Here is a 24472-nt window from a genome sequence, read left to right as displayed (position 1 = left end):
AGTCAAGAGGAGAAGGTAAACACTTGCATGACACCACACTCATCACATAATCCCACTAAACCTACACCACCAAAATCCACACAAACACAAAAACATTCATAGAGGTTCTCAATAATAATCTGCTCAAGCAACACAGACCTCGAAAGCAGAAATGCAAGCAACCTCCACCCCCCAACACAACCCAAATGATAGATAGCCCACATACTCAGTGTGTCAATAAACCACAGCCCATAAGGCAAACCAACATACCCAGCACACTAGTCATAGGTGACTCTATAGTCAGGCAGACTGATGTCCCACTCACCAGGCTAAACAAGGAGAAGGTTACTGTCAGCTGCCTGTGGAGTGCCGGGATCCACCACATAACCCACGCACTTAGCTCATACATTTGTTTATAAGTTGCACAACATGGACTTATTTCCTCCCTACTGAAGACACATGATAGTCAAAGGCTAGATTACTGTCTTTGTATGTCCCCAATTCCCTGACAACTGGATCAACTCTTAGGGTTGTGTCATCAATATGATACTTAACAGGGATGGATGACTTCCTGAAGGATATTATTATGCATTTCTTGTCATTTGTTTTAGACTCTGGCACCAGTTGTTTGCCTGTGTCCACCTTTCCTGGAGAACATTTGTGTCAGTGGGCAATTCACTGACAGCTCCTAATTTGCAATCATCTGCAAGTTTAGTCAACCATAGGTTATTGACATTGGCCTTGACTTCAGAGAAGTAAATGCCAAAAAGGAGCAGTCCCAGGACCGATCCCTGAGGGATTCCACTTGTGACTGGCCTCTTTACAGAGGTGCCCTCCCCATTTCTCTTAAGTTTGCCAACAATGCCTGAGTGGGGGATTGTGTAAAAAAAAAACTGCTGTGGGTAATCATGAGACACCAGGGATACTATAAGTAGTGGGCTTTAAAGGTATTATTAAGGATTGCAAACCTGTAACTTCTCACAGAGGAGTGTAGTAGTCTTTGCCACCATATATATTACAAACGGAGGGATGGTTTCCGACCAATGTTTATATAACTCTATATATAGATATAGGAGAGAACTCCATATTATCAAATGTTTGAAATGTTGAATGTGTTTAACAATGGCAGAAGTGATCAAAAGTTATTTGATCACTTCTGCCAGTGCTAAGTCTGTGCAAGATTATACACAGCGGGGATTGGGAAATTTGCCCTTTCCCCACGGTATAGTGATCTCTCGGAACTGGTGTTTATAATTAGTTGTTGGTGGGAGGTGCAGGGGTCTTCCTCACTGCAAAAGACATAAGTGTTTTGTTGTTTCATTGTTTTAGCTTTTGATCTTTGTGGATAAATCATTAGCCATTCAACATTTGTGTACTTTGATGTTTCAAAGTACATCCAGATCTTTATCTACCTATGTATGTATATGTATATAATCATATTGTAGATAAAGATGTACTTGTATGGTGCTACTTAAGTTAGCCTAACTTCAACAGATTGATATAAAAAACATCAACTGCAAAAGGTTGAAAAGAAATCAACAAAACATAGACATCATGCTCTGAGAAAGAGAAAACTACTGTTTTTTTTTTTTTTTTTGCAGGGGCAAAGTATTATAACTTAGAGTCTGCACATTACTAGTAAAAAGGCATGTTACCCAACCCTGGTGCTATCAAAATCTCACACAGCTGACAACCTTCTGCTTTGCTGAGCAAAGTGTGCCAACAATGCAGATATTGGCTTTAACCACAGTCAACTAACATTGCTAATACATACACACAAATATAACAGAAATAAATATTTGCAGTTTACTTTATCTGCTACTCATTTTATTGTCAAATGAAACTGTGGTGTTCCTGAATGTTCATTATACTGAACCTTTGTTTTGCTGGCCAAGGCAAGTGGGGTCAGTATTAGGAGTGAGAGAGTTAAATAGGGTTTGCAGGTTAAGGTTAGATTAAGGGCTATGTAAGGGGATAGCTTTAGTGTTGTGTGTGTGTGTGTGTGTGTGTGTGTGTGTGTGTGTGTGTGTGTGTGTGTGTGTTGTACATCCTTTTGACTAAATAATGGTACTGTTGATGAAAGGTATTTTGGAATGTAAGGTGCAAGGATCAGGTTAGGGTTAGCACCCCTGTGTCACCTTACTAATGTGTGCTACCACTAAATGTATGCATGCCTCTGCCCTTATTATAGCCCTGCTCCTTACTTTCAAAACATCCTTTTCTATAAAAGATCCACTTTTCAGACAGACTATGCCTAAATTATTGCTTGTTTTTTGCATTTTACATTGTTTAATTGTTATTGTTTTAGTAAACTAATTGCAAAATGAAATGAAAGTTGATGTCTTTGTTTTGCTATGAGTTTGTCGTGGGATTATTCTGAGTTTAAAGATTTTTGCTTGGCAGTATTGTTGCTTGTCAAATATTTTGATGCGTCAGATGTATCAGTTTTATTAGCTTGAACCGTACGTGTGTGTGTGTGTGTGTGTGTGTGTGTGTGTGTGTGTGTGTGTGTGCGCATGCGTGTGCGTGTGCGTGTATATGGTTTCAGTTTCTTTGGTCTTCCTAGGAATGAGTTGACTCTCTTTGCTAATTCATGGATTGCTGAACATTAACTTAGTGTGAGATCGCATGACAGTGTGGTTATATAAATCGATAAGTCATGGAGCGTAGTTTTTTTTTTTTATTTTAAATGCATATTCAACATTATGGCATTCACAGAAATGTGCTTGATATTTTGATGTTAGGCAATTGTCTATTTTGACTATTGCCAATATAGTTATTAAATGAAAGGACTGAAGAATAATGGAAACGCTGAATGAATAGTTCTGTGAGAACTATATGGCCTACAGATGCACACAGTTTAATAAGTTGCGGACATTGTAGTTTAGTTGCATTGTGACCACCTTGTAAACATTATCTTACTACTTAATGATGCACAGCATGTATTTCTTTTCTATTAATGGCCACATTATACTGCAGTGGTACTCTGGCCAGTGTAGCAGTTTACAGATATGCAAGGTACACAACAATTTACCAAGACTACAGTTAATAGTACACTGGTACATTTGTGAAATATGGCTCAGGAGGGTTTCTTCCTCAATGCATATGCATGTGCGATAGCATTTATTTACATCCCTTTATAAACGAGAAAGATGTGATCAGAGTATGATCCTTATCCAGCATGGCAGGAATGACTGGGTATAATTACTACTTTACCTACGTGATAGGTTTTTTTGACCAGTTGTAATGTTCTGGATGCTGTACTGTGTAAGATATTGCTTAGCTGTGTGCAGAGCATCTCTTTTTCACCTTGCTTTTTTTTTTTTTTTTTTTTTGCAGGGGGGGGCTTATCACTGATTTTGCAAGTGTTCATAGATACTTGTCAGCATGTTCACTTCATGGCTGAATCTGTACCTCAATACGTAATCAAATCTATTGTTCATAGGTTCATAGGTTCATAGGTTTATACTAGGCTATCTGCCCTAAGGCATTTATAAGCCTAGCCCAAATTATTGTGGCTTACGCCACCCCTTATATGAAAAAATACTGTGCCCATTAGTTTGTTGTGCCTCTGTCCAGCAGTGACCCAGAGATGATTCCCGGGGTAAACCTACGATCTCCCATCCACAGGTCTAGATTTCTCTTGAACAGAGTCAGCGAGGTGCTCTGCCTCACATGGACCGGGATTTTATTCCACAGCATAGGGAGTCTCTGAGTGATAAATCTATCCCTCCAGCACGTCCTATTTATATCCGTGCTAAGGTTTAAGTCGCTTGCTCTAGTGGTTTTGGTGGATTTGGATTTTTGAGGTGGAGCATGTCCATTAATTCCGGGTTGGACATGGCCTTGTATGTCAGGCACATGTCACCTCTGAGCAGACGGTATGCGACTGAATAGAGCTGGAGTTTCTTCAATCTGGCAGCATATGACAGATTTTGGAGTCCCTTTATCCTTTTGGTGAGGAACTTTTGGGGTCTCTCCAATTGCTGCAGATGTCGGGTGAGATACATCCCGAATGGGGCATTGTACTCGATCATTGGTCTGATAAGTGAAGAGTACAGGGAACAATGACCTCACTAGATCTGGATGTGAATCCCTTCATGATCAGGTGGGCAATGTAGAAGGTCTTTCTAACCACTTTAGCAATGTGAGTGTCAAAAGAAAGGCCACTGTCAACCTGGGTCCCCAGGTCCCTGATAACCTCTTCTGTGCTTAGTGGATTGCCACCTATATGGTAGCTTGGGGTTACCTTGTTTTTCCCGAAGGGTATAACTATACATTTTTGGCGTTTAACTTCAGGCCATGGCTCTGGCACCAGCTATCTGTTTCCGTGAGTCCCTTCTGAAGGATATCAGTGTCCGATGCACTTTCCACTATGGCGCCCAGTTTGCAGTCATCTGCAAACTTTGTCAGCCAAAGTCCTCCCATGTTGGCCTGTACTTCTGAGAAGTAGATGCCAAACAATAGGGGGCCAAGGACCGAGCCCTGTGGGACACCACTTGTGACCGGCTTGGAGTCTGACACAGCGCCAGCAACTCTAACCCTGTGGGTTCTGTCCTTAAGCCAGTTTGCAACCCATCTTGTGACATATGGGTTTACATTTAAGCTGGTAAGTTTTTCTACAATACCCGAGTGGGGTATTGTGTCGAAAGCCTTTGCAAGGTCAAGGTAGGCTGTATGGACTGCCTTTCCATCATCAATGGCCTTGGTGACTATTTCGAAGAAGTCGACCAAGTTCAAAAGGCATGATCTGCCCTTGACAAAGCCAAACTGGGTCGGGTCCAATGTCTGCAAGTCCCCTATATCTTTGTTTATGAGCTCCATTATGATCCTCTCCATAGCTTTGCAGACTAGACTTGTTAAGCTTATGGGGCGGTAATTACCAGGGTCCGTAGAGGCGCCACCTTTGTGGAGTGGGACCACAGTTGCCGTACGCCACTCCTTGGGCACGTATCCTGTGGTAAGGCTGAGATTAAACAGCTGCCTTATGTGCGGGTTTAATTCCTCATTTAGCTCGTGTAGCACACAGCCGGGGACACCATCCGGTCCCATTGATGCTGTGTTTTTAGCTTTAGAGAGAGCAGCTTTCACCTGCGCATTTGAGATGTCCGGGAGGCTACACTCGGCTGGGATAGTTATCTCTCCTTTAGGGGAGAGGGGTGAAGTTTGCACTGAACCTGTCTGCCAGTATGTTGGCAATGTCTGTGGGTTCAGTGATTTTGTATCATTTTGGACTAATTCTGAGCATATCTGTGAGTTTCCACCCAGGTTCCTAACATAGCTGAAAAAGGCCTTATGATTGTCCTTTGAATCCATGGCAATTTTTCTCTCAAAATTGGCCTTAGTTGATTTTATGAGTGCTCGTATTTTTTACTAATAATGATCAGGGGTGACTTCCCTTTTATGGATTTTGTTCTATCATGTAATAGCTTTCTCCTCTTATTGTAAAGTTTGTTAATGGCTGGGGTCCACCAGACTGGACGTTTGCCCTTTGTGGAAAGAGTCTTGGTTTTATTTGGGATTGCCTGATCCATGCAGTCCTGGAGGTGTTCATAGAAGGCATTTGTAAGGGCTTCTGCAGCTTGGGTTGTGGTTTCCTCTGACTCAGGGGCCTTGAAGGATACCACACCAGTCTTGAGTAGTGTGAAGTTTGCTTTAGAGAAGTTCTTCACTATGGTCTTTTGTTTGGGGTGGGGCGGGATGTGGATTTCCAGTGAGATTAGTTTATGATCAGATCTCACCAATGAGGGATATACTTCCGTGTGGAGCATTTTGTCCCCATGTTTGTGACAATGAGATCTAGTATATTTTCTCCTCTCGTGGGAACAGTGACTAGCTGTTCCATGGCATTTGAATTTATGAACTCCAGGAACCGTTGGGCTAGAAAGTTAGGGCTTGAGTAATGTTCCCAGTCTATATTCGGGTAGTTGAAGTCACCCAATATGATGGTGTTTGGAGATACATTTATACCCTCCAGTGTCTTCAGGAAGGCTGTGTGGGGTTCCTGAGTTTGAGAGGGTGGCCTGTAGCATGCTACAATTTGTAGAGCAATTTGTAGAGCAATTTGTAGAGCAATTTGTAAGTGACTCCAAGCACATTGTTCTTCTGGGGGCCTTCATTTATATATGCTATGGAATGTAACTGTGGTTCTCTGCAGTCCACTTTTAATAGTGAGATTGTGAATCATATAGGTCTTCTGCAGGAATTTGTGCACAGCCTTTAGACACTGCAAGCAACTATAGTAAGATAATTCTTCCAAGCATCATCACCGAGCATTGCAGGTTAGTTTTTCGAATCTTAGTCTTAATGTTCCAGATCAGTTTGTGACAATGACTTGGTGAGCGCTAGAAAATGTTTAATTAATTTTTCTGTAATTTTTGTTCTTTGTAATTTGAAGTTTAGTTCGCAGGTGAAAAGTTTGTAAATGTAACCGACAGCTATTTTTATTAAATATATTACCTTGCATGCAGTAGCAGTCAATGACTGACACTTTTTTAGACAGTCATTCCAAATATAATATAATGTAATATAATATAATATAATTTAATATAATATAATATAATATAATATAATATAATATAATATAATATATACAGAATAGTATTTAGATATAAATTGCGAGTATTTTCTTTATTGTGTGTGTTAGGGAGTGGACTTTAGCTACACAGATCTGTAGCTTCCTTTATATACAACTGAACAGAATGCCTAAATACTGGTAGTGGTGTGCAGGTATCCATTAATAAAGTTATATAGAGACTGAGGCCTGTGCTTCACCCTTACAAGCAACACAAAGCATTTATGCTTTTCATTGTTAAGAAAAATAATGAATAGCTGAATGAGAATGAAAATACATGACATTTTAACCATTCAGTACTAGTGTCCCGGATTTAGCCTTTCAGGGATGAGGCCTGCACAGTAGTCAGTACATGTTTTAACGTGTGAATCTCAGAAGTTAAAAATTTAACTTTAATGTCAATGGTCTAGTTTTGTGTGCTTATTCTTCTGCCATCCTGTATATATTGTCATATTAGACTGAACTGTTAAAAGATAATGCCAAAATATGATGAAAGTACAATAAAATCAGTGAAATGTAGTCACCTTCATATTATATTCTTTGTAACACTAAAAAGAATTTCACAGTATTATGACATATCAGTGTTGTACATGACCATTATTATGTATGTTCTGCACATACAGGATTTCATCCTTTTTCATCCTAATCTGTTCCTGTACTAAGAAAAGTTTGAACTTAGAAATCAGTTGTGTTTGCATCTCTCATGTTGTGCTGAGTTGCATTATTTACAAGGTTTAATCATGAAGCAGAGTATTTTGAAGGTTAAAGTCTGTAATCACTGAAGGAGCTAATCTGAGCATGTAGCAGATGGTACTGCGTCACAGTTGAATAAACTTGAAAGCTGAATAAGTAGTCGGGTCTGTCATATCTTCAAGCTATATTCCACCCCTTGTCTATGACATGCATTGCCTAATATTTTAATGTTTTTGAACATTTACAATGACAGTGACACATGGATAACATGAAAATAACAGACTGTGAACAAAAGATTTGAAATTGCAAGACTTTTGTATGCAGCACTATCATTCTTTTAACAAAACTACCGAAGGTGAAAAAGTCATAATAAGAAAATGTTACACATTGTTTCTGCACTCAAGTGATGTCTAAATGACTGCATTCTGAAGAAAAGGCATCTGATTTTATGTAATAATTTATTAAATGTAACAGCTTTCTTTTCTGGAACATAAAAAAGCTGTCATTTTGAAAGGTTATATGAAACATTTAATCTATAGAAAGTCTTCAGAATGTTTTGGAGGTATACCTCTCTCAACCTCTTACCACAAGACATCTGGACAAAGCCTATAATAATGGGGGGACAAAGGCCCAAAAATAGGGGCAAATTTTGATTATTGCTCTTACAAACTTAGAAAGGTACTAGAATAACAGGATTTGTTTTAACATACTTTTTCTGAGGGATATGAAGTCTAAAACTCAAATGTTTGCCATTATTTAGTGACTTCAGTCCTTAGTGATTTGCCAGGAAAACTCAGTTTTTTATGGGAAATAGACCAAAAACATGAAGCAAAACTCTGGACATTCTGTAAAAATCTGCACAGTTGAGAGGTATGTTTGCAGGTAAAATGTAGGCAAAAAAATAAATCTAGTCTGTATCATCTTCCCAATCATTTTAACTTTCTGTAACAAAAATGTCGTATTATCTCTTTTTGGAACTTGAAACAACATTTGATACATTATATGATTTATGATAGGAAGCGCATAAAGAAAGGTAGGAAACTTGACAGCTGTAACTGGAAAGTTACTGAGTACTGGAGTGATAATGATAAATAAGATATTCATTCTTATTGTCATTGAGGCATAGAGAGCTAAAGCTCTGCCTATGGTGCAAAGGACTTGTGTTTAGCTACTGACACAGGCACTAGGAGAGTGATCCAGAAAGAATGGTATTGAACAACTGATGCTGTCTTCTCCATCCAGTGGGGGGGGGGGGGGGGCATTTTGGCTCACTACATTGGTAGTGCTTAGAATAAAATGGAAGATCACTGCAGAAATGAGCCTTGTAGGACTGCATTTTCAGATGGCTCTACTCTGCCAGGAATACATATGAAGATGCATGCATGTCCTTCTTTGGGAAAAGGCATAGCAGAGCCTGTAAAGACATCATTGGGGAATTAGCAGTAAAAGTATCCCACAAGAAAGACTGAGTAGTCTCCTCTCCACCATCCATCTCTCATATCTCATTTGGTGATGGAGTTGGAGAGCTGTCATAATGTGAGTGAATTAGCCAGGATCCTGGCATGGTAAGAACATTGTAGTGAGTGCCCTATGACAGGGCAGCTGTAGGGCTCTTGTCCTGTCCTCTGTGGGACCCAACATATACAGTCCCCATTTGGGGAGTTGTCTGGCTTCCCAGTTAACCAGCTCCCTTCCTTCAGTGTAGGAATAAGTGTGGTGCCGGTAGAAGAGCCATTGGGTCAGTTAGGTGGATGACCTGAGGGTAGGCAATAAGATATTTATTAGTTTTACAGGAATGGGATAAACAGGTATGCATAAAACAATATACATTTTGGGAATAGTTTATTATTTTGTGCATGGATTTGCTGTAAGTATTCATTATGCTTATATTTTATTAAATTATAGATTTTAAAGTTTTTTTTGTGTAAGCTTACTTCTTCAGGATTTTTTTAATTAAGTAGTTTACTGCTATGCTGATGTCACTAATTTGCCCTGTACATAATAATACAACTTTATTCATTTAAAGGAATCATTTTGGTATGTTTCAGTCTGTGGAGACTACTAGAGTTTATTTAAATCTGTATAATTGTATGAATGCCTAGCCAATCCTTTAACCAGTTATTATCCAGTATCTAGATGTTTTACTAGGCTAATTAATTACTGCATCTAACTTCACTTCTAGAGTCATTCTATTATAGTTCTTGTTTCACTGGTACTTGTGAAGACCTTTCTTCCTGCAAGACTATTTGTCCTGATCCACTTCAATAAACACACAACACCGAATGACATTTGACAACCTTTATTACACTTCCATAAACATGATTGTTAATCAGTAGTTATTAATTTCCACTAAAACATGATACAGGTGATAATATCCATGAAAGAAAACATAAAATAACTAACCATAAGGACAGCATAACCACTCACCCTTGATAAGCAGCGGCCCCCACTTCTCACTTATCTTTGCACTAACAAGGCAGCGTACATCATTGATTACGCAGAATCAGGTGGAAGCTGGCAACTCCACACAGGCGACGGTTATGGAGTTGCAAGCCCAACTGTTCATGTTACACTCCATTCCGGCCTTGGATGTTGATGAAGAGGGAGGGGGCATAAACAACGATGGAGCCTCAACCAGTGATGGGGCACAACATAAATGGAAAGACATTCAACAATGGCTCCGAATTCCGGATGTTGACTTCTCGGTCTCGAATGAGGAGGGAAGGGCCTTTCCAACACCATCTTTAAAGAAAAAACTTGAACGTTTTGAAAGTACGTGTCAGAAGTTTTGGGGCTTACAACTAGATAATGCATTTCTCACCAAATCTATTTCTTTGAAGCAAGTACCGAAGGGTCTTAGGATCAACAAACTACCGAATGGTATTGAAAAAGGAACCATGCCTTACAAACAGTTGGTTGAATTGTTCGACAAGACGAGTTTGGAGATGTTGGACATTATTATCAAAAACAATTTGAGTAACTTAGAAATGCTTGAAAAATAAAGTGTATCACTGAATGAAAGTATTGTGGGTGACTTATTGTTTTTTCAGTATGCCAAACAATACAATGTGGTGCTTAGTAATATAGAAAAGTTTGTAGACAAAAATGTCAAAATTAAAGTGAAGAAATTATCTAAGGACTTGTTAGATTATAAAAACAATACGGCATACACTTTTGGGCTGAACAACAGTAAGGGCATTAACAAAAACGAGTCCAAAGATGGTCAATGACCTAATAACAATGGCAATTTTGATATTAACCATTCTAATCTTGATTCAGGTGACTATCAGGATGAACAATTGCGTTTTTTAGAGGGATCTCCGGGACCGAGGAGATCAGAGTGCCTGAGAAACAAAAAGGGAGGTTTCTCAGCAAACCAGCAAAGTGGTTTTTACCACAGTCGGCAACAAGGGAACAACAATTACAACACCAAGAGGCGGTGGTAAAACGACACGAGGCAGAGATAGACCATGGATTTAATACTTCTTTTAGCAGTGAAGTTGGTAATACCAACAATGTTGTCAGTGACACGTTAGTAAGTGCATTGCACGGTAAAAATTATGTTGCTGAACTAAGATGTGATGTTAATATCAACAATATTGTCAGTAATATTTCAATTAGTGAATTGCACTTTAATGATGATGTTGCTGAATTTAGATGTGATGTCAGCACGAAAGCTGGCTTCACCATTTACAACTTCAGTGCTTTGGAAATAAAAGAAATGCACCATGATTTATTAGCAAAAGGTTTTATGTTTGTACCTGTGTTTAGTTACAATATGGTAGATGTGTATACTAGTTTAAAAGTATATACGAGGCAATTAAATTTGTCTTTATGTTTTAAAGGGCAAAATGAACAAAGAAATGTTATATCCCCTTTATTGACTAGGAAAAGCACTTTTATTCCATCTATGGATAAGGAAGTGGCCATTTTTGAAAGGTTATCACTAAATAGTATGCAAAAATATGTAGAAAAGAGCAAATTAGTTGAACCAGATAACCTTACTGTTTCTGAGAGGGCAGCATTGAAAGAACTGATTATAAATAAAGAAGTTAGAATTATGAAGCCCGATAAAGGGGGTGGTGCAGTCATTATGTCACAATTTGATTATGTAGCTAAAATGCAAGCTATTTTAGATGATGACACCATGTACCAGAGGGCTTCTAGGAGTGAAATGAACATAGCATATCATAAAATAGATGTTTTTGATGGATACCCTTTTGGAAGGGGCGATTCAGGAGAATGAGTATGGATTCTTGTTGGTAGAACAACCAGTTGCACCTGTTGTGTTTGGTATTCCCAAGATCCATAAAAACCTGAATGACCCCCCATTTAGACCAATAGTGGCAGCAAGGGGATTCAAAACTGAGCCACTGGCAGCATATGTTGATAGGAATACACAGGGGCTGTTAAGTGGTTTTGGTCACATACTAAAGGATTCTTGGCATTGTTTGCAACGCTTAAAAAGGGTTAATAAAAGTGACACCAATTGGTCATTTCTTGCCATAGATGTTGTGAATTTATTTTCAACCATACCCCAAGATGAAGGACTGGAATATTTTAGAGAAAGCCTTTTGAGAAGTAAGCATCTAAATGGGGTAAAGTTAAATAATGTAGTTAATTTCATGGAATTGATACTCAAAAACAACTACATGATATTTGAAGGAGAATTTTATCACCAGATATCTGGGGTGGCAATGGGGGTCAAATGTGCCCCCATTTTGCCAACTTGGTACTTCTTCATTGGGAAAAGACATTTTTTTTTTCCTAGCCATTTCTTTGAACGAATTGTACTCTACTATCGGTTTTTAGATGACATACTAGTTCTATGGAGGGGAGATGAAGATGAGGCAAGGAATTTTGTGGAATATCTTAATTCCACTACCCCATTTTTTTCCTTCAATATAAGTGGGATAACCAAACAATAGACTTTCTGAATATAAAACTCATCAAACATTAGAAGAGTTGGAGAGTAATATATACAGAAAGGAGACATATAGTAATTCACTATTACATTTTTCAAGTTGTTACCCTTTGCATCAACGTATAAGTGTGATTAAAGGGCAGATAGTCCATCCGTCTCGCCTTGTAACAACATGATATATCAAGTTGAGATGTATAGTCTTATGGGGATGTTTTTAAACAGGGGCTACCCATTGAAATTGTTGATATCAGTCAAAAAAAGAGGTGATGGGAAGAAAAGGGACATCATTTAAACCTATTTTGAAAGACACTAGTGGGATCAATGGTACAATTGAAGGAATAGAACCTCGTGATTGTGGACCATTTGATTCCAGAGCCCTGGTCTTGAAATATAACTACCAGACATCTCACATTGAGATGGTTAAGAAATCATGGGATTTAGCATTCAATACAGACATCAAAAATGAGTTAGGGCAAATACCTCGAATAATATTTTCAAGAGGTTTGAATATTAAAAATTTATTAGAAAGATCAAAAGAAAGATACACAAGCTCATGCATGTACAAATGCAGGGCTTGCAGATACTGTAGATATATCAATGATGGTCCCTATGTGACTGTATGGGGGTACAATAAAACAGTTCCCTGCCCAGGTAAATGTTGTTGCAATTCTAAGATGGTTGTCTATTTGGCAACATGCACAACATGTTCAGGTTTTTATGTGGGAAAAACCATACGTAGGTTAAGAGAAAGGATAGCGGAACATCCTAGGGCCATAAAAAACAAAGATATTTATAATGCTTTATATGTACATTCCACGGTTTATGACAACTATAAGAAATTTATATTTTTTGAAGTTGATAGGGTACTGACAAGTGAAAGAGGTGGTGATGAAAACACCAGAGTTGAGTCCTTGGAATTCAAATGGCAGGTTTTATTGAATGCTACAGTTTTCCCTGGACTAAACAACCATATTTCTATTAGGCCCATATTGAAGCAAAGGACAGTGGTTGTTTGATGTCTGGGAAGGCTTAAAATTAAATTTATTTTATCTCATTGCATTCAATTACACTATTGAAATACATAAATATATATTTATTTTATTTTATATGGTATTAAAATTATTGAAAAAAGTGTTTATTAACATTTTTATATATTTTTTTTAGATTAAACGTTTTATCATTCATCATTTTTTACAAGTGTAATGTTATATGTCACATATATTTGTTTGTATGGTGTTATGATTGGTAATTGTGTAAAAACAACTGTGATTGGTCAGTGGAAAAATGTAATGTGTATTTAAACCATGTGATTAGATGATCCTTTACTCTGAAGAAGCCATTAATTTGATGGTGAAAGCGCTTAGTACACTGGAGCCTGTTTCTGCTCTTCAATAAAGCGGCTTGGTGGAGATCATAAATTTTGGGTTTATTTTTTTAAGGCAGCATACATGCTCACCTTCAATTTATTGAATTACACCACCAAGCAAATAAGCAGCTCTGCTTACTTATTAACTTATCCAACAGAACAACAGCTCATTTTCCTTCCCAACTTATTGAATTGCACATCTAACACCAGAGGGGGAACAGAAGAGGGCAAGCCTGCCTCTTTTCGCCGTCTTACCCAACTGAAGCAATTACAATCCCCAAAGGGAGGGGGGGAGGGGAGCAAGTTCACGCAAAAAATGTGACTCCTACCTCAGTTACCCTTGACAAAACCCTCTAAGCCCCTCCCCACCCTTACCATATTTCCTCCTAAACATCCCTCCATCCCATTTAACCATATCCTCCCCTTATTCACTTAATTCCTGTACTCTCTGTATCTATCCCCACTTGAAGATGTCCCAGGACAAAATGGTCTGTTCCAAACCTTAGTTTTTGTTTGTGGATCTTGAACATCCTTGTATACTGATCCTTTCTCAACTTGCAACTGATTTTGAGAATTAGACCTTCATATCTTACACTTGTCTTCAGTTTTTCCCATGCAAACTGGCCACCATATCCTTGAACTGGAAACTCTAAGACTCATTGTGAGCAGCCAGCTTGAAGAACCAATTCACAAAGCACAACTTGGCAAAGCTGAACTCTCAGCAATTTGTTTCTTGTAGGAAACTACTGCCTGTATCATCACTAAGTGCGTGCCAACAGTAATTCTTTTCTCTTAGATTTTTGCAATCTTCTTGTTTGTGCAACCATGGAGTAGGTATAGTCAGATTTAGGCAGTGTGAGGGGGCTTAACACCCCACATGGGGAGCAGGACAATTAAGTTGATTTCCTGACCAATTTTATTTGGAGAGTTCCTTCGTCACCATGTTGCAACTCATTAAATTGGAGTGGATGCCTTTGAGCTCAGTTCAGCTGCTCAACCAGTGACTCATCTTCATGACTGATGGATAATCCCCTCTGTCCAGGTATGACCATTTCCTGTAACCTTGATTATTAGCAATAGTTTTCTCTTTGCTGATCCCTTTCTGGTATGTTATTTACATTGCTTAAATTCTCTGTCATTAATAAGGTAGCAGAATTCAGAAACTCCTTCTCTCTGTTCTACCAATTTTTAAATGAGCTAATGACAAACTGATACTCTGCAACCAGGTTTTGGTGTATTCCAAAACTGCCAGATGGCAATCTCCATAGTGAGTGTAAGCAGTTTTCTTCATCTACTTCTTCACTGTCTGGCTATTTCTTTCAGCCTGTCCATTTCTTTGTAGATGTCATGGACCTGCAGTCACATGCATAAACGCAGACTTTGTTCAAATATTTTAAATTCTATGCTTCTGAACTGTGGGCCTTTGCCTGATATGGCAACACCAGGTATGCCCTGTGTTGAGACGTCAGTATACTTAACGCACTTCCTCCTGCTGTCTAGAAACGATGTCCTACAACAATCTGCCACCCACTACCATGACGGCTTATTTTCTTGGCAGCCAGGTGATTACAATGACCAAGCCCAAACTTATAAATGTTTTTTCAGTTTCTTCTTAAATCTTTCTTCCCTTTTATTCTTTTCTTAACTTCCTTCATATCTTGCTTATTCATATTTAATATGTAACTGTTTGAATGCTTCCATCAACCTCCTCTAACAGTGTCATATATTTTCTTTCTTTCTTTCTTTTCATTATATCCCAGTCCTTCTCTAGCTGATTGCAACCAGCATTGCCAAGATGCTGTTGTCTCATAGTTAAACCAGTATTAGCCTGTTTCACTCAGCAAGTCCCTTCTGTGTGATAAAATCCAGGTATCTTGAATAAATATCATCATGCTTAATCACAGCACTATTATTCTTTAATACTTCCCTTTTAATCCTTCAGCTGATACACCTGCCCTTTTAATCCTTCAGCTGATACACCTGCCCTTTTAATCCTTCAGCTGATACATTTGGGGCTTTTGCTGATCAGCATCTTTATCGCTTCCCTTCCCACTTTCTTCATAATCTCTTTGGTATGGTGTATTATCATGTTATATGCTCCTGCTGAAAACATTTACTGATGAATTTCAGATCATTTCCAGGATCTAATAATTCAGCAGAAGTCACATCATTTGACCAGTGTCATTTCCTTGGATAGATTAGCATCAGTTGTGGAAAAGCCGTGCAAGTGCCATAGAGAAGAACTAGTTATAATCTGACCCCCTCATTTCTGGTTAATATGGCTGAGGCTGTAATGCTGAAGTTATAATCATGGCTCCAGTTGTTAATAAAATACAACGTTGTCTGTAGTTATTTCCCGACATGTGGGTTAAAAACAGAAGATTGAATGATACAAACAAACTGTTGAACAAAACATATAACTCCCCAGCAGCCGCGAATTATGTGCTGTATAATATTGTGTAATAGCAGAATGTTCCACTTCAAGCTCGTGGTGTGCTTTCAGTGAGTCACCTGACAAAGCCATCCACTCTAAACAATGAGGCTGAAGTGGGGGATGATGTGGGATCCCTTACAGGGAAATGTATAATGTATGGTGAAGTGATCATGTACATAGTGAGGCAGGATGCAGCTACAGAGAAGATGTAAGATCTGATGATCATGTATCATTACAATATCTGGTACTCGTTTGGAGTAGATGAAGGAACTAGAATTAAAGGAATTTGGCCACATTCAAACTACCTAGCTTGGGATTTAGCTCAGATCAGTCCTTCATTTTGAGGATGGTTAACTATTCACACAGGCAGAAGATTATAAACTGTTTTTGTCAGTCTAGAGAGGTTCAGGTTAAGCAGCGAATTAATCATGCTGGTCAAGTAACTAGTAGCTCTGCCTTACAATTCTATGTTCCAGGATTCAATTCGGACAGAGACTCTGAGTCTGTGGCAAGTTTGCATAATCCTTAAAAGTCATTGCATTTTTTTTTCTTTTTACTGTACCCTGACATGGCACTTATCATTGCCCGTGTGGCCTGGGTTATAACTCAGGAGATTCCATAATGACCAGCACAGTTACCCAGTGAACAAATAAGTAAATTAAAATAGAATGCATTATGGAAGTGTTCTTTTTTATCAGAAGTATACAAAGGTGGGGCATGTTTCTCTTCCAGTAAGCATGAAGGGTAATTCAAATTTACTTAAGGGGTGGCATCAAAATTTTATCTGCATCATGCATTGTGATGCTTATTTATTTCAGTTTTTTTAACATACCCCAACTGCGCAGGTGTCATGGGCCACAGATCCTTCTCAACCATGACCTGAGCCAAAAAGGCAACAGTAAATAAAATGCGTATGTGGAAAATCTAGAGTAGCCAAACAACCAACATGTTATCAGAGAGAGAGAGAAACCACAGTACTAAAAGCAAATCCATTCAAACACAAGGACAAGAAGAAGAACATGCAAACTTTGAGCAGGGAAAGATCAGATGTCAGTGCTGAACCCCAAATCCTGGAGTGAGGCATGATGCTTTAAAAAGATGAGAATACTATCACTAGACTTCAAATTATATAAAGAACTGATGGCAATCATTCAGGGTATAGCTTAGCAGTCTATCACAGCTGCAGGAGTGGATGTACACAACTTGGGTTGCACCACACTTGTACAGAGGTCTCTGCAACAATAACTGGTGATAGAATGGCTATCATGGGAGAAGAACAGAACAGCAGTTGTGGAAGCTGAACAATCATAAAGATTTATCTAACTGGGGTTCATATGACAGTGTTGTTGGTTAGTCCTTCCTATTTCCTTATGTCTGAAACTGGAGAGATGGTATTTCATAAATGTTTAGCTGCTTATACTAGTTAATACGTTTACTTAGGATGAAAGCTGGCTATAAGAAGTTGCCCTTACACACCTCTCACTCAGAAATCTCCAAATCTTCCAAGTGGAACTTCCACCTAGTTTCCTCAGAAGTGTGGACATCACAAAAATGTCAATAGCACATCTTATAATATTGCTTTGTAGTCAAGATAGCATTTTGTATTTTTCAGATAGCATAATTATGGTCTATTATGCTAGATCTACTTAAGTGTTAACCACTCTGTGTTACCTGAATCAGAACGTAAATTAGTTGTACTCTTACAAAACTATACAGGCAGATCCTTCATTAGATATTTCTTAACAGTAAAAAAAAAATAGTAGAAGACTTTGTAAACCATGGTCCAAAACTACCTTTAGAAGTAGGGATGTACTTATCTAAACATGAATAGCCATTAAGTAAACAATCTGTCTTACTGCAACAAGAAATTGAGCTACCATTGCATGAGGTACTTGAGCTGTTTGAAAGCTGATCTTCATTATATGTATGGTCTTCTATGTTAACCAGTTCTCTCTCTCTCTCTCTCTCTCACACATACACACAAAACACACTCACAAAATAGCAGATACAATTTTCTTCTTAAAGATAGTAATTCATGTTCATATCAGCTCAGCATGGTATAATATGTATGTGTAGACTCATTTTCCTTCTTTCATGCACTCTGAACAAATATATTGTGCATTTTATATTTATTTGGGTTAAAAGCAGCTGTATAGCTTGTCTGGCTTATTTTGGAATTTGCCATTTGGTCTGGCTACAGTTTCATACTTGTATATTTGTTCAACTTCAGTGTGTAATAACAGAACAGTTAACCTGTAATCTCTTGCTATGTTTGATGCCTTTATATTATGCTAAAGTTTGTCTACCTGTGTCTTTCACTGCGAATCAATATTTTATGTTTCTCAGTTTGCCTCAATTATCGGCCGGTTAGACACCTCAATAGATATATTTCTTATTTTCTTTCTGCTTAAATATTAACATTTTCTTGTTTTCCAGTATTTGACATAACTTTTGTCTGTCTGTGCTTACTTTGTGACATTCCTTTTATGAATATTTGTCAAAACCCACATTCCTTTTGAAAATTTCTCTTGAGTGTAGCTTATTGCTCCATTCTCTTTTCTTTTGTACTGGGAAACAAATTTACAGTTGTATGAAACAATAAAACAAAGGTTGTCCATTAGCTTACAGTTATTTCTAATGATTAAAATAATTTACTTCATCATATTTATTCATAAATGATGAAACTACATTTGGCAGTAGCATAAATCAACATTGCTCAGCATGTTTGGTTTATCAGTAGAGATCCACAGACAGTAAAACATAAATGGAATATATGCTGGGCATACTGAAGTTATTGCACAGATGGATTTTTTTTAAAAATAAGAGTCTACTTTAATAGATGGAAAACTTTTATCACAGTAAAACATCTCTGTTTACAGAGCCTTCCTAAAATCAACTACTAGCAGATCTTTTAGGTATCATTATATTCAAACATGAATGTAGGTTATCAGAGTAAACAACAGAATAGTTTCTGAACAGATAGGGGAAACATGAATCAAAAAAACGAGTCCAGAGTACAGTCAGGTGCAGCAAAAAATGTGCAAAAGTAGAAGTATAAACTGCACATAGACTTACAGAGCAGAAACTTTAATAAAACAACAAAAGAATAGAGGTAAGCGCTTTCATGATTCACAGGTCGATTCTTCAGATAATTGTATTTGCTAAAGACATTCCTTTAAATAGTAGCTTACCATCACAGCTTAATATCATTAACCAATTGACTAAGCTAATAATTTAATAGAATACTAAAAAATAGAATTCTTAGATGTCTCTCTTGATAAATCTGACTTACAGAAGGTTAACAGAAGTATCTACAAGAAGCCAACTAGAAAAAATACTTTTCTACACAAAAGGAGCATGCATCCTAAACATGTTAGTAAAAATTTGGTTAAAGGTCAAATTTATAGAACTTTAAGGTTGCACAATAATGATATGGAAGCTAGCAATGCCCTTACAGAACTAAAATCAGAATTTTTATAAAGAGGCTATTCTGAATCAGAAGTGGACATGTTTATTAAGGAAGCATGGACACAGAGATTCGCTAGGTGTAAACCATTTTTTTAATTTTTCTAGTGATGAATTGCTTCCATCTACATTATCTGGTAACACTTCAAAATATTTTAGAGTTGTTTTGCAATATTCTAATGATATTGATAATTATTGCAATAATATCAAGAAAAATTGGAATATTTTACGTGACATTCCAGGTTTTATTGAAAAGTTTGGTGAGACACCCTCATTTTCTTTAAAAAACAATAAATCATTAAAACAACATCTGTGCCATAAATCAGCGCATTCACGTGCACTTAAGTCCACAAGGATAGGTACTTTACCATGCAGAAATTGTTCTGCTTGTAAGTTCATTTATAGTCAAGCACTGTATATACATCCTTCATGTCACTTCAAAATTTCTTTACATCACTATGCAGATTGTAGAACTGAGAATGTTGTTTATTTTGCCTTCTGCCAAAAATGTCATGCTTATTATGTTGAAAAAACAAATAGAACCTTCAATGACAGAGTTTTAGAACATAATAGAGACATTAGAAACAAAAAGGAAACTAATGTATTGGCAGTACATGTTATGAATACTGACGCGACACATAGTTTTAAGTTTTTAATTCTACAAGTTCCCATTTGTTCCATTAGAGGGGGTGATATACAGAACCAAACAGAGGCTGCTAAGCAAAAGTGGATCCTCTTATTAAATGCAGAAAAACATCTTTGGTTGAACAATATGTTTTCTTTTAAAACTCTTTTTGAAAGCACGCCCTCTTAAACATAAGTAGTTATATACTATTTTATAATTAGTTTTTGTTTTTAATATACCATTTGTTTTTAAGATGTCTTTTATAAAAGTTTCTGAGATTTTTCCCTCTCTTTTTTAGTATTCTATTAAATTATTAGCTTAGTTAATTGGTTAATGATATTAAGCTGTGATGGTAAGCTACTATTTAAATGATTGTCTTTAGCAAGTACAATTGTCTGAAGAAGCGACCTTTGAGTCGTGAAAGCACTTACCTCTGTTCTTTTGTTGTTTTATTAAAGTTTCTGCTCTGTAAGTCTACGTGCAGTTTATACTTCTAGACAGGGGAAACATCCCCATAATGTAGGCATGTAAAATTCATGATCACTTAATTTCTAGATTTTATTTGACTCTTGTCAATCAATGTCCATCTCACCCCTACAATCAGAATTCTCCAATGCTTTTCTACTGCAAAACTCAACTCCAAGATCTATAGCACATCTTCCTTTTCTCTGCAATGGCAGATGGGTATTTGGCTGATTTTTTTTTTTTTTTTTAAAGAAAGTACCCGTCATAAGTATAAGTTGCAAGACAATTTTATGAACTATTTCTTTACTTAAATAACTAATGAAACCACATCAGATGTATACAAGCAAAATGATGAGCTGGCCATAGGACACCTAGACAATATTTTATTACAATCTCTGCAAAAATGTGTCTTATGAAAGTAGTGTGCATCAGGCGGGCATACCTCCTAGGAGTAACCACCTGAAAAAAGTGCAAAATCTACAGAGCCAGAAGCAGGTGGATGGAGCCTATGAGGAAGACAATATCACTGTGAAGTGTAGCCCAGTGATTAAACACCCAGCCACAGTATAGATTTATAGTTTCTGATAAATTGCATAAAGGTAGAAGACCATTATAATGCAGACTGCAAGGTCAGAGAGTAAACATTCAAACCAAACCAAGTATCTAAAGTCTTCTTTAATGAACCTAATGAATTATATTTCCTTACTTGTAATGGCAGTTTTTTTTTTCATGATCTCACAGCACTTTGAGTGATATACCCTGATATAAAAGTGGTTTTGCATTTTGGTATTTGAAATATATATTTTGTCCCATGAGAATTTGCACTGACTGTGGTATCTCAATATTTAATAAAAGTTGAGATACTTCATCATGAAGTGCTTAGTATGCTAGCAGCAGCCTGCCACATAACCTGTGATAACTGATAGAAAACAAGTTGTTTATCTAAGCATTCCTGATACGTGATGGACCTCCACTCCATAATTTTTGTAATAAATTTTCTTTGAATATGTTCCAGTATGGTGAGGTCACCTGAATATGTAGAAATTAATGAGTTATCAGTTATAGGCTTAATATTCATTGTCAGTAATTTCAATAGAAGCACAATAGATCTGGTTGAAAATTTTCTAAGAAGGAGGCTCATAACATAAAATGCATTTGCCTTAACAGCACATGCATTTTTAAAGGTTAAATTAGAACTTTTCTATAGATCAAGGTCTCTGCATTGTCACTCCATGTATAACTTTATTTCCCAAAATAGAAGGGTATTCAGGTCAGAAATGCCCTAAGCAGATAACACCATTTTTAGATAAATTGACATTAAGACCCATTTTATTTAAACAGTCAAATAGCTCAGCCACATACAAATTAAAAGCTATACAATTGACTAATGATGTTAAAATGCTCTTATTTAAATGTCACCAACATATTTTGACAGCCAAAAAGTATTGTTAATGGGCAAAAATGAAAATGCGAAGTTGAACAATATAAGGCCTAAAATGGATCCCTATGGAACACCAGTAGCAATCTCTGGTCATTTTGAAAAGTGGCCTTGAACTTTGACAGGTTGACATCTATATTTGAGGCATCACCTCACCCATTCAATAATATAAGGATTTATCTTATGATTTACTAGGGAATTAATTACTATTGCTTGAGGGAGCCTTTCAAAAGTGTTTGATAAATCCAATTATCCAACTCCCACACTAGGTTTCAATAACAGTTTCATAAAATTCAGTCAAATTGTTGAAACCACGCTGTTTAAGATCAACAAGTGCGAGAACATTCTTATGGATATTCAGATGTGATAGTAAATACCTCTCAAAGCATTTGCCCATAAGTAATATCAGACTTACTGGGTGATGGTGATAGCAGAAACAAACGATCCACTCAGGTATCGCTATAATATCTGCCAGACTCCATGGCTCAAGAAAAGTACTGGTCCCTAATAACATAATAAATAATAAGGTTAAAGGGTGTATCAGCTGGCCAGAATGGTTATGAATTAAACTATGTATACAGAGTCAGAGACAGCTCCACTGTTCTTTTTAATCACATTTAATGAAAAATTCACGGTATACCATGTAATTAATGGATATAAAGCATGAGATTAATCCAGCATTTGCATTTCATCAATAGCAAACTGAGAACAAGAAAAAAAAAACAAAAGTTGCTCAAACCAGAAAAATAACGGGAACCAGAGTGAACGGAGGTAGCCTCAAACGTTAAAAATATGTATTTTAATAATACAAAGAAATACAAATGAATGAAAGGGTTAAGCACATTTTTCTGCAAACATAACCAGACCTCTTCAGACTCAGTTATACACATTCATAGCAACTTTTTAAATACCCCACTCAAAATGATCACATGTTCATTCCCTTCCAATAAAAGTTAAAATGCAATTAAAATGTAATTAGAATGCAAATTAAAACCTGAACAGGTGTGAAAATCAGGAACCAGGCTATACCAAATGCAGTTTAAACATAGTAAGACTTAAGCCTACGAACATTGGCAATAGATGCATATTCATTAAGACCAGGTAAAACAGTAGCATTCAACTTTATTTGCCAGTGTAATTCCCTTTTTTCAATATAATCTTCCCAAGGCCCACCCCTTGGATTCCTAAGGATTTGTTCCAAAACAAAAAATGATGACCAGAGTGGTTTGAAATATGCTTATACAGAGTGCTCTTAACATTTTGTTTTCTGATGCCTAAAACATGCTCATAAATATGTTCTTTCAACTTTCTTTGGGTCTTCCCCACATAAAACCCTTTGCAATTTTGGCATACAGCAAGGTAAACAATACCTGTAGAGTTGTAGTTACAGTGAAAACAGGGTTTGATAATGTTCTGATTAACCTTGACAGAATCAGCCACCAGGCTGCATCTACACTGGGGGCAGAAGCCACATTTAGCCATACCATGTTTTTTATTACTACTGAGTCCACCAACCTGGCTCTCTAGTCCCAACATATTCTTAAGGGATCTCCCATTACAATATACCACCAAAGGTTTTACCCCACTTTTTTTCAACTACACTGTTAAAGAATGAAAAAAAAACACACCAGTTTTCCCCAGGACTTCTCTAATGTGCCTGGACTCTAAGGTGTATTCAGTAATAAAAGATAAGGCGTGGTCCTTCATCCCCTTGGGGAAATCATCAAACAACTTTTGAACATTGTTAAAAGAAAATAGGGGAAGATATTACCTCTGTTAAGGTCTTCTTTCAATAATGTTCAAGAGCTGTTTAATTATCCCCCCAAGGGGGTGAAGGACCACACCTTATCTTTTATTACTGAATACACCATAGACTCCAGGCACATTAGTGATTTCCTGGGAAAAAAATGGTGTTTTTTTCATCCTTTAACAGTATATTTGAAAAAGTGGGGGCAAAACCTTTGGTGTTATATCGTAAGGGGAGATCCCTTAAGAATTAATCTTTCATATTTACTAAATCCTAATATGTGAACATCATTGCATTGTCATGTGTAAACTCTAATAAAAAGTTGTCTTATTAGCTATAGCTGACAGTTCTCCAGTCTTATTTATAAGACAGTGTGCAAAAGTATAGCAAACGTTTACTGCTCTAATAAGCCTATTGCCCTATATGACGGGCCTTTGTCTACTCCTCTTCTTGGTCACTGACTATTCCAAGTGTATGAAGGCTGAGAAGTTCATTTACATCTGGAGAAATGAGATCCATGTGGTGAAAGAAAATGTCAATTTACCTGAATGAATTGGGGTTGCTCTGAGGAGAATGAAGCAGTAGGACAAGCAAGAGAATTGGGCATTAGTGATGGCTTATCCCTCTCCAAGCCACTTTTGTAACCTGTTGCCAGTTTCCAACAAAAAAGTGTCAACAATAATTAAAACTCTATGGAAGGGGGGTCAACTATATAACTAATGGTAATATCATCTTGGCATGTATGGTAGAATTCATTTCAAG

At 37.2% G+C, this 24472-nt stretch overlaps 1 long non-coding RNA gene across 3 annotated transcripts in view; it reads right to left on the bottom strand.

Moving 5' to 3' along the window:
* Window positions 1-24472, bottom strand: part of LOC122789119 — a 729947-nt gene that overhangs the window by 51390 nt on the left and 654085 nt on the right. For all 3 annotated transcript variants that reach the window (XR_006362771.1, XR_006362770.1, XR_006362772.1), the window contains one exon: window positions 22379-22467. This is a non-coding gene — a long non-coding RNA (uncharacterized LOC122789119). The remainder of the gene's footprint in view (window positions 1-22378; window positions 22468-24472) is intronic.

This window comes from Protopterus annectens, chromosome 14.part0, assembly GCF_019279795.1.
Source record: "Protopterus annectens isolate FY-2018-M chromosome 14.part0, PAN1.0, whole genome shotgun sequence".
NCBI lineage: Eukaryota > Metazoa > Chordata > Ceratodontiformes > Protopteridae > Protopterus > Protopterus annectens.
This window is presented reverse-complemented; position numbering and strand designations above follow the sequence as displayed.